The sequence below is a fragment of the Caloenas nicobarica genome, chromosome 24, assembly GCF_036013445.1.
Source record: "Caloenas nicobarica isolate bCalNic1 chromosome 24, bCalNic1.hap1, whole genome shotgun sequence".
In the NCBI taxonomy this organism is placed as follows: domain Eukaryota; kingdom Metazoa; phylum Chordata; class Aves; order Columbiformes; family Columbidae; genus Caloenas; species Caloenas nicobarica.
The window spans coordinates 4,222,508-4,234,125 of record NC_088268.1 but is presented as its reverse complement, the minus strand read 5'-3'; positions in this window follow the sequence as shown (position 1 = coordinate 4,234,125).

The window sequence follows — 11,618 nt, the reverse complement described above, 5'->3', positions numbered from 1 at the left end:
AGATGGCCAACAAATATATCAAGGTGTGGAGTGAAGTATGCTGTCTGTGTTTCTATCCCAGCTGCTGATTCTTTATCACCTTCTGGGACATGTCCTGACAGCCCCCACCACCACCACGTTATCTGGAAAACAGTGATCCTGGATCTGTTACCATGAAAGGAAACTTTACGGTGTGTCTGCAATGGAAAATCCCTCTGGGCAGGCTCACAGCGCTCAGCATCTGCCAAGGTTGGCCCCAGCTGCGGGGCGACGCTCGCCCCTTTTTCCCTTGCTGTGGGGATGGAGGGGACGGGCAGCACAGCCTCATCCCTATCAGCTGCAGAGCAGAGGAGGCAGCAGTGGGGCCAGCGGGGCAAAGGGCTCACCGGAGGGACGACCAGGGGAGTGATTCTATATTGTCCTTCTCTGGGCTCCAAACCGGGTCCTGCCTCCATTGACAGCCCAAGGAGTCCCGTGTCGGGGATGCTCTGGGCTCTCGACAACCCTTGTTCTGCTCTCGGTGTGGGTGGAAGAGGGCGATGCTCCTCCGTGCTGGCCCGTGCCCCACACCGTTTGCAGAGCAGCAGGCGAGGTCCTGGCCCTGCATCCTTTGATGCTTCACAAGCCACCTCCACCAGCGAGCACCTTGCTGGAGCACAGACCCGCCTGCCGGCCTGAGACCCGCTCTGCACGTTTCGGCACAGCGTGTGTCACTGAGATCCCGGTACGGGAGTGATTCCCAGTGAATCAGTGCTGCCAACGCAGCCAGTTCACACACTCTGTTGCTCAGCTGCATTGTGAAGCGGTGTAGTTATGGGAGCGGTGTGGTTATCAGGGCGGTGTGGTTATCGCTGCTTTGCTTTAGGGATCACAGACCTGTCTGGCACTTGATGGTCTTTCAAAGTTCAGGCTCGTCCCCCAGGTCCTGCTGCAGTTGTTCATCCTCGCAGCCACCCAAGCGCTGTGACCGCCCAGCACGCTGTCAGCTCACCCAACCGGAGGATGTCTGAGCGCTCCTTTTCTGCTGGCACGTTTTAGCAATGAAGATGCTGGATGGCTTTTGCTCACAACCAGTCTTGTCTCCAAAGCTTGGACCATCTGCCCCTGCTTGGGGATGAGGAGCCCGTTCCAGAGAGCTCAGCGCTGTGATCAGCTCGGCTCCTCTTACCCTGGAAGGGCTCCCCGGTGACATCCCAGCTTGTGCGCTCCAGCTCAGGCTCAAGCCAGGAACAACACACAGAGCCGTGGACCAGGGATGGGGATTCCCTGGTCCGGAGCCCAAGGGACGAGCTGCCCCACAGTGTGTGGGGGTCCAAGGTTCTCCCCGTGAATCTCTCCGAGCTGCAGTCAGAAGCACAATCAGGGAGTCGTTCTGGCTGGCGAAGGGAGGACAGACAGACAACAAATCAGTGCTTGTTTTACTCTAGACAAAAGAATATGTTTTGTGTCTGAGCAGAGCCCGATGGCCAAGCTATCACTAATTGCTTCAGCTCTATCTCCACAGCAAACTCCAGCCTTTGGAGTTTCCCACGTTATTTTTTCAGCGTCTGTCTTCCAGATAGCGAGCAGCTCTTGCATTTCCTCATGTCTCATTCCACCGGTGTGGAAATACAATCACACCCTGTCTGTTCATTCCTCTCCCCTCACTGAGCACGGTAGAGCGGGCAGGGAGTTGCAAACATACTTTCCCATGCTGGCTGTGGGCAGCAAGCAGCAGCTCTCACACTCATTCCCCGCACACACCTGCTACAGTGACTCCAGGCCAGGTCTCCAAGCCAGTTGCGGGAACCTTGGCTTGGGGACACCCGTGACGCTGGCGATGGGGTGAGGCAGATGCTCACATCAGCCTGGAGACACTCATGCTCACGGAAGGGCAGGAATCACCTTTTTTTCTCCCGGCTCTGGGGTGCAGCCGGTTACACCAAAGGACCCCAGGTGGATGTGCCCAACCCTGTTGGTGACAGGGACTCCACCAGCCCCGTGACTCCTCTGTGACATCGTCTGCTGGCATTTAGTGCCCTCCTGCTCCCAGGGCTTGTCCTGGCCACTGTGCGGCAGGGTCCGGCCGCCTTGCGTACGTGGGGGGACAGTGGGGGACGCTCCCTGGAGCCACTGAGGCTGCTAGGAAGGGGCTGCCCGGCCACGAGATGCACCGCACTGCCCCAGAGCAGTCCCGGTAACCAGGCTGTGCCGTCACTTCCCACACCGTTCTAATTACTCAGCCTCTCATTAATCCACACTTGGCAGGCAGTTTTCTGAAGTCATTAACAAGACTGAAACAGTCCATACCTACCAGAGGTTCCCAGCCATAAACCTCCCCACATCCATCCCCATCTTTCCCCCGAGGACCAGAACCCCCCCAACCTCGACACCCCCACCTGCGGCTCCACCAGCACCCGCCGGGACCCGCCGGGACCACAGTCCCCGCTTTGCGCATCCCTCGCACCGTGCCCTGCAGCTCTGCTGGCTCAAGTCCACAGCTCCACCTTGGAGCGCTAATGATTTTCTGTGTTCAAAGAGACACGATGCAGCCGCCCATCAGCTGGGTGTCTGGCTGCGGCAATTACCCGCCTGGGCTTGGCACCGCGCTCGGCCCCACGCTCTTGTGGCTGATCCTCCTGATATGCAACAGTAATTATGAGCTGCAGCTTTGGAATCAGCTCTTTTGCCTCTGTTATTTTTTTTATTTTTTTTTTTAATCCAAATAACTGTGCCCAACCAGTCGCTGCAGGGAAGAGCAAACGCTTGTGATTCAACGTCATCCTTGCTTCACTGCACCGCATCGTGCAGATGTGTGTCGGCACAGCCCGGTGCCGGTTCGGGGGGCATCCTGTGGCAGCCCCGCGGCCTCGGCGGCGCAAACCGGCGGGAGCCCCGGTGACCCCGGTGCACCAGGAGCGGCGAGGGGGCACCGGGAGAGCCCCCCGCCGAGCCGGGGGCGGCTGGGACTGCACGGGGCATGTGCTGGGACCGAGCTGGGGACCCGCCTGGGGCTGCGATCGAGGACCCGCACCGGGGGCTGGGGCGGGGACCCCCCGGGTGTCCCCCGGGACCCGCCGGCTGGCGCTAGGACCGCGCAGCACGGGCGCCCCCTGCTGGCGGCGGGTGGGGGCGCTGGGGGTTCCCGAGGGGTGCAGGGGGGCGCTGGGGGTTCCCGAGGGGTGCAGGGGGGCGCTGGGTTGCTGGGATGTGCAGGGCGAGGGTGCTGGGGTGCACCAGGGGGTGCAGCGGGTGCTCCACCGTGGGAAGCTTCCCGCTGCCTGCATCCTGCCAGCGCCGTTCCCTGCGAAGGGTCCTGGGGTGCACTGTGCACGGGGCCCGCTGGCAGCACCCTGCAGAGAGGCAGGGCACGGACCGCCACCCCGGTGAGGCTGCAGGCATCCCGGGGGGCCGGACGCACCTCTCAGTGCTGGCCGCAGCGTCCTGCCCTCGCTCTGCGCCCCTGCAGCGGCTCCTGCTCCCGCTCCCGGTGCAGGCAGAGCCAAGCCCGCAGGTAGAGCCGCCACATCGCTGGGTCTGGCACTGAGCCGGCGCCTGCGTCCTGCCAGGCAGAGCTGGGCCCTCAGCCGTCTCGGGTGGAGAGGGGAGGAGGCGAGTGTGAGCAAGCGTGTAAGGGTGTGCACACGCGTGTGCATGCACGTCTGTCCGTAGTTCTGATTCGTTGCCGCAGATGGCACCACTCGCTGCTCACCACGCCGAGAGGCTGGCGGGGAAATGTCCCTCTGGCACCGCAGCTGCGGTCACTGCGCTCCTGCGAGGACACGGGCTTTGGGTGGCCGCTGTCTGTGCGCTGCTGCAGCCCATGGCCCTCACCCAGACGCCTCTTACTGACCCCCAGTTGCACAGCACGAGCGTGCAGAGACCCGGCTGTGGTGTGCAGGGGCAGCGCGGGGCTCCTGCCCAACTGGAGCCCCTCTGGGGGTCCCCTCTGCGTGCTCACCCCGAGCCCCTGACCCCGAGCTCCATGCCACGGGCCTGAGGCAACGTCAGCCGCTGCACTGCTCCGGCTCTGGCTGTGCAGCTGTACGGGCCCATGCAATGGCCCTTTTTTTTGGTAGCCCCACGAGCTGAGCCCCTTTGGCTTACAACTGCCAGAAACAGAAATATGTCCAGCGGCCCAGTGGCAACGTCCTGGGGATGGTGTCTGCAGAGCTGGGGAGGGTGAGGGCTGCCTGGGGCCAGGCTGCAGCCCAGTCCGCGTCCTGCACGGCCAGACCCGTCCCACAGACCCATGGACGTGCCTTTCTCCTGGCTCTGCCAGAGACGCGGGACCAGGATGCTGCCCGCTCCGGCATGCAGACAGCTCTGTCCCCCGGGTGAGGGCAGGGAGGGCAGCGCTTGGGTGTTCGGTCACCCCACGGGACGTCCAGGCTGCAGGACGTGGGGCTCCGTGCCTGCACCCCCCCAGCACCCCCAGCACTCCCCTCCGTGCCGCCGGCCTCGCCGCCCCCGTGAGTCAGCGTGCGCGTTCCTGGGGCAGGAGGGGACATGTGCGCTGCGGGGACGGCTGCGTCACCCCCTCTCGCTCCCACGCCTGGGGCTGGGGCGGCCCAGCTCCAAGCTGAAACTTGCCTGAGTAATTACAGGGGAGATGAGACCTTCAGAGGATTTACATTCCTCCCAAGCCACACCTGGGAAACAACTTTCCCCATCAGCCAGTTCCTGAGAAATAACTTTGCGCGGCCCTGCCCGGGGAGCCCAGTGGGCTCAGGGGGGTCCCGTCAGCCCCATCTTGGGTTGGTGGTGGGTGCTGCAGACTGCCCTGTCCCCCCTCCTGCTGCCCCCATAGCTCCCGCAGGCTCCCGGGGGGGCTGGTGCCTCCGTTCCTTGTGCCGGGTACAGGGCAGCTCAGTGTCCCAACACAGCTGGGGCCTGACTGCTGGTCCCCGAGGGGTCTTGGTGACTGGAAGCTGGGGGGGTTTGCACGGGCGTCCCCAAGAGATTGGAGACTCGTGAGTGGCCAGCCAGGCCCTTCACCTTCGTTGCAGCTGGGAACGGTGGCTGCTCAGGATGGGGCTTGGACCCAGGGCTGTTGTGAGGGACGGGGGGACTCGTGGGACTCGCTGGGGCCATTTCTGCTTGGGGCGTTTCTGTCACCTTCTGCCCACAGCCAGCAGGCAGCCAGCGTTCCCCAAATCACAGACAGGGCTGGACCCACCCAGCCCCCTCAAACACATATGGTAAACCAGTGGGGACAGACCCGAATCCCTCCTGTCCCCCGTGCCTTTCCCTGTCCCCCATGAACACAGACAGACGCAGGCAGGCGGTTCCCAGAGCCAGCTTCACTGCACGGCCCTCGCCGGAGCCACCTGCTTCGTTCTTCTCCAGCCACCGCTGTGTTTCCCACCCTGTGCTGGTGACCCAGCATTGAGGCCACCGTGGGATCGCTGGGACACCAGGACTGCTGTCCTGCTGCTGGCTCTGCCCGGTGCGCACCGCAGCAGCCTGGGCTGAGCACCAGCAAAAGCTGTCGCGGGAATGTGAGCGTTACTCTGCACCCACCGCTCCACGGCTCGTTGGCAAGACCACGGACGTGGTTCACACCAGCCAGGCCAGCGCGGCACACAATGCAGAGCCAGCACCGCCAGCCCTTGCCGTCCTGCAGGCTCCATGCACACCATGCACGGCATGTTGGTCCCACGGACTGGGGCTGCCCCGTGCTCAGACCGTGGTTCCCCACCCGTGTCCCCTCCCCGTGTCCCTCGCTCTGCAGACATGGCACCGAGACCCCAACAACCAGCCCTGCCAGGGTTTGGAGCATCACCTCTGCAGGGTCCCAGGGCTGTTGGCTGCAGACCAGCCGGGGGTTACTAAGGCCATTTTGGCCTCCACCACCTCCAGGGAGCTGCTGGGAATGGGTGGTGCCAGCACAGCACCAAGTCCAAGGTGTTTTGCAAGCAGGAGGGTGCAGGTCGTTTCCTTATTAGGCTTTGCTGCGGCTCCCGCGGCGAGCGGGCGGTGGGGCGGTACACCTGGCTGGCAACGCCGGCGAGGGCGGCGGCGCTGAGCCGGGAGATGGGAACGCGCGGGCAGGCCCCCGCCTCGCTAATCACGCCTGGGCGTGGGGACAAGCCGTGGCAGGGACGCGGCAGGGCGGCCGTGTCAGCTGAAACAACGCCGGGCTGACGCACCCGCAAAATTACCCCATCGCGCGATGGCCCCGGGGGGGTCTCCTGCCCCCAGGGCTGTGCGCTGGGGCCGTGGGGTGGCCCCCATGCCCTGGGTTGTGTTTGCTTCCAGTGGGGCTGAGGGTTCAGAACCCCCCCGCAGGTGGGGAAGGATGGAGGGGGTTGTTATTCCTGCTACTGGTTAAGGAGCAAAGACTGAAATTCAGCCAGAGCGGGTCCTGGAGCAGGAGAGCGATGGTCCGGGGAACTGGGCAGCGTCTGCACCTCCAACCTCAGCCCGCACCGCTCAGTGGGGTGAGCGGGAGGATTCAGGGTCCCTGGGGGGGCACATCCCTGGTGTCATCTCTTGGGTGCTGCTGCTGGGTGAGGCCCAGCAGGTCCGCAGGCAGATGGGTGCTTGTCTCCCTGATGTCTTGTGATCAAAAGAAGGAAAAGAAGGGGCCGTGGCCAGGCTGTTTTCCAGCAGAACCCCCCAGGCACAGCCTGCCCAGGTTTCCCTGTCCCCTAGAAATGCCGAGATAAGGGTCCTGAGCAGCTCTGTGCTGACTGGCACCATGGGACACGCTAAACCCCCTGCTCCTGCACCCCTGGGTGCCAGGGGAGCCCTGGACAGTGCATGTGGCCAGGGGAGGGCCAGGCAGCTGCAGGACACGGCAGCAACATGAGCTGTGGCTCCGGGCTTTGCAGCCACGATACCACAAAGGACCTCAGGTAGCTCAGGGCCTGGGGTCCCCACGAGTGTCCCTCTGCCACTGCAGCCTGTGCTCTCTGCAGCCCAGCTGTGTCCACAAAGCTCCAGCGTGCCCCGGTTCGGGGCCGAGCACCGGGGGCACCCAGGGTGCTGGGACCCCAAAGTGTGGCCAGCCCAGTTAAGCAGAGCGGGTGCCACGGCCAAGTGTTTTGTAAGAGGCAAACCTCTGTCGTGCTGGGACGGGGCGAGCAGCAAGGAGGGCTGGCCGCTGGCCAGTGTTTGGCCCTCGGGGAGTTGCAGCGTGTAGGCAGGGATGAGCGTGCCTGGCCGTGGGGCAGGGAAGGGGCAGGGCTGCGGCTGGAGGAACGCCGGGACGTGCTCACACCCCGCGCAGGTTTTGCCTCGTAAGTGAAATACAAACTGGAGCGAGGCAGATGCTGACCAAGGTGTTTTGGCCTTACCTGCCCTGTCTCTCTGCTCAAGTCAGCAGAGCAGGGCCAGCCGGGTGCTCGCCATCTCTGCTGCTGTTACCCTGAAAAGCTCCTGTCCCTTTACCCCTGGGTCAGCAAGAGGTGGATTCACGCAGTGTCCTCTCCCTGTCCCACCAGCCTGAGCTGTTTGCTGGTTCCTCCCTTGGCAGGAGCAGGAGGTGACCTCAGCCTGGGCTGAGGTGCATGGGGCAGTGCACAGCAGGCAGCAATGCTCCCAGAGGGGTGGAACTGCTCGTCTCGTGGGCTTTGGAGCCCCCCGAACACACGGGGAGAGCTGCCCAGCCCAGCTCTTCCCCCCAGCCCTTGCCATGCGGTTACCGGAGACTCACCCCCGTGGTGCGAGGCAGCATTGGCAGCATGGGGCTGCGCGTGGGGGCACCCGGGAGGAGGGTCTCATTGCCCTTTCCAGTGAATATGGGGTTTCCCAAATAGCTGGGCACTCAGCATGGCAGGAAAGGGCCCAGATTGGTCTGTCCTGTGTCCATAAACCCCGCCGGTGCTGGTGCTGCTGGTGAGCAACCACACGGCAGGAGCCCAGCTCGGCCCTGCCCGGCCCTTCCCCGGGTCTCTCCGTGGCCCAAATCCCCTCCCTGGCAGGGAGCAGAGCTTGGGGAAGCTGCCCAGCTTGACCAGAACAGGGGGGAAGACGGGAGCAGGGGGCTGCAAGGCAGGACTCCCCCATTGCCCCCAGCCAGCAGGATGGAGGGAGGAAAAGCTGGACCCGTGCAGGGCAGACGCGATGGGAGATGTCACATCCCGACTGGACCCGTGTCCCCGGCTGGACCCCTGTGTCCCCGCTGTTCCCCTGCCACGCTGGCCAGCCCCACTGCAGCCCAGCGAGGGAGCGAAACCCAGCACCTTTGCCCCTTCCCATGGCACCCGGAGCCGCTCTCCGTCCCGGCAGAGTGGCCCAGGTGTGATGAACTGCAGAAAAGCAGGACGTGCCTGGCAAGAGCGGGTTTGCTGGCGTGTGCAAACAGGCCGTGCTGGGGCCAACACACAGAACTGCCGTGCGGGGCAATCCCTCCCCGGCACGGCCGATGCCGAGGCTCTGAGTCAGCCCGGTGCTGGCTGTGCCTGGTGCCGGCAGCGCCGCGCTCCCGTCCTCCATCGGGAGAGACTGAACGCAAAAACCTGCCCCGGCTCTCTGTGCCGGCTCCTCGAGCTGCCCTCTCCGCTGGTCTGGGCCCTTCCGCTGCAGAAAACCCTCCAGAGTCGCTCCCCGTCACTAAGCAGGGGGGGAACAGCCATGGGGGACCCAGAGATGTCTGTGGGGACAGTGTGGCCCATGTTCAGGGGTCACCGTGTCTCAGAGGAGTGGCTCTGCTCTCCACCAGACACCCGCAGAGCCGTGGGAGACCCTGGGGAGCCCTGGCGGGGTCCGCGCTGCCCAAATCTGCTTTGGTGCAAACCTCCCGCTGCCCCGTGGGCAGAGCAAGGCTGGGCAGAGCGGAACGAGCTGCTGGTGTGCAGGGAGCTGGGCAGGGGAGCTGCTCCCACCATTCCCAGTCCCTGTGCTCGCTGCTCCTCTGTCAGGTTTTCTCCAGGATGATGCCCTGGGCACAGGACCTGGATGGGGCTGCAGCGGTTCCTTCTCTGCAGGGAACACATGGGATCCCCCAGCCCCTGGACAACCTTCCCTGGGACACGGGGATCTTCCCAGCTGGGAGAAGCTGTGTCATCTCCATTTTTTGTGCACAATTGCAGGCAGCGGGAGGCTGAGCCGGGCTGTGAGCCAGGCTTGTGCCTGCCCACCGGCCCCAGCAGCTTGGCTGGGCTGAGCTTGGCTGGGCTGGGCTGAGCTTGGTGCTTAAAGCTCTCCTGGCACCTCGTGGAGAGGAGAGGAGAGGTTCCACAGCCGGCACTGGGAAAGGCAAAGGCAGTGGGAGGGAGGGTGAATAAACACCATAGAAAACAGGAGTTGGGATAAACCAGGAGCCAAACTGGTGCCCGGGGGTCACTGGGTTTGGCAAGAATCGGGATGCGCCTGCAGATGACCCTCGTTGTGTGTCGCAGGGGAGGGGGCTGCACCGGGACACGCTGCAGCATTTGAAACACTCCTGTGCATGTCTGTGTTACGGCATGTCCCAGTAGCACCCGACAGACGGACAGGTGCCACAGGAGCACCCGACAGATGGATGGGTGTCACAGGAGCATCCCGCAGGCCACGGCCTCTGGCTCGCGTGGGCAGGGATCGGTTCACTTGCTCATTAAATAAACGCTTCCAGGGTTTGCAAACTTTGCGACATGCGTTGCCAGGATCAGCTGTGTAAGGGAAGGAAATGTGGGACTTGAGCAAACAGTCTGGGATTCCCTGCACTGGCCCCGTGACAGCCGGGCTCACCTGGCCGTGCCGCGGCTCTTTCCAGGAGCAGGTTAATCACCGGGGCTAATGCCTGTCAGAGCTGCCGTCGCTCATTAATGGGATCAAATACCGCACGCCAGAAATCCGGCTCATCCCGAATCCCAGTCTGTGCCGTCACACAGAGGCTGCAGGAAGGATGTCAGAGGAGAAAAGCTGGTTTCTAGGAATGTCCCAGCCCGGAGGGCAGTTCTGAGCTGCAGGAGAAGCAGTAAAGCAAAATGCCAGGATGATTTCTTCCTTTCTGTTACACTTCCCAGGTGTATTGGAGAGGCACCGAGACCTCCCGCCTCAGAGCATGGGGTGAAATGGCTTTGCCAGACTCAAAAATTAGACCTGCAGCAACCCCAGGCTGCTGCACGTGGGAGCATTTCCCCCAAAATCCCGGGGTCTCGCAGAGGCACCGATGCTGGGCAGCCCCTGCCCTCGCCATCAGCATCTTTCCTTCTCGCAGGGATCCTCTGCAGTCCCCGTGTGCCAGCGAGATGGTTTCCAGAAGCCGCCCCCAGCCCAAAGCACAACCGCAGAGCCAGGTCTTTAACTGAGGGGACGATGTCGCGGGTGTCACAGGACACAGACCGCTCTGAGCCCTCTCTGCTCCTCCTGCTGAGCCCAAACCAAACCTGGCAGCTCAGCCGGCATTGTCACGGCCCCGTGGGGCTGTCCTGTGCACAGGGCCAGCGTTCCGACTGGGGAGATGGTTATTTGCCGGGCACTGGGCATAAAAAAACCTGCAGCAACTCGGTGCTCCCCGCGGAGGGATGCTCTTGCAAAGGAGACCAGCATTGCCACCTCGTGGGGAGCAGGACGAACGGCTCCCCGAGATCGGGCACCTCCAGGAGCGGGTGGGGACCGAGCACCCAAAGATGGACAGAGGTGAGGAGGGTGCACGGGGCTCAGCTGAAGCTGGGCTGGTGCCTGCACCGAATCCAGCTCTGAAGGACAAAAAATTGCTATTAACATTTCCCTGACAGCGTTCAGCCCGTCGCCAGCAATGGCAATGACACCAATGACACACGATCGCCACTTTTGGTGTTTTACCAAAGGCTCTGGGGGTCCAGTAGTGAGGAAAAAAAACCCGATGTCTCATATGGACACTGCGAATCTGCACCGACACTGATAAATTGACTCTCTGAGGCACCCTGGGCGCTCTGGTTCAGCCGTGGGACCAGCCTGGCCACCAGAAGACAGGAGGTACCACTGACTCTGCTCAAGTGTTTGGCGTTAAATACGATAAACAGTCCCTTTGCTGTACTAAAGACTTTGAAATGCCTCCAGCAGAAAGGTGCACTGTAAATCTCAAATTGTTTCTCTGCTGTCTGGATATACCACCGTGCGGCTGCTAGAGACGGTTCCTTTTTCAGGAGAGATGGAAAATCTGGTCAGAAAAAGAAGGGAGAGAAGAGCCATCTGCTTGTTCCTGATGGTCGTGGAGCAAATTCACATTTTAATGAAAACTTAAGCCAGTTCTCCAGCTGATCTGTCACATACAAACATAAAAAAAGTGACAGATGCTTTAGAAACACCAGAGAGACACTGAAATACAGCAACACAAATTATTCCTTCTACCTAGTGCGAGATAAACAATTTGCCTTTATCTTAAATAAGAATGAGGCAACATCTAAGCCATGTAATGGCTGCCAGGGCCCACAGATGGCAGCACACCCAGATGCCAATAACCTGTCAAAAATACGTAGCATTTCCGAGATGGCTCCCAAAGTTGGGCAGGAACACCTACACGGTGGGAGCAGGAGATCTGAAAGGAGCTGACAGGCTCCGGGATGAACGATCCACGAGCCAACAGATGCAACGCAATAAACCCGTGACTCCCTGGGGACAATATTCCCGTTCCATCTGCAGCAATAACTGGCTCCCAGAGGGTTTACGCTCCGTCTGGATCTGTATGGCTTTTGACCCTATTAATTGTGTAGATTTACTGTTCTTCATATCTGGGGCTTCAGTGTAAT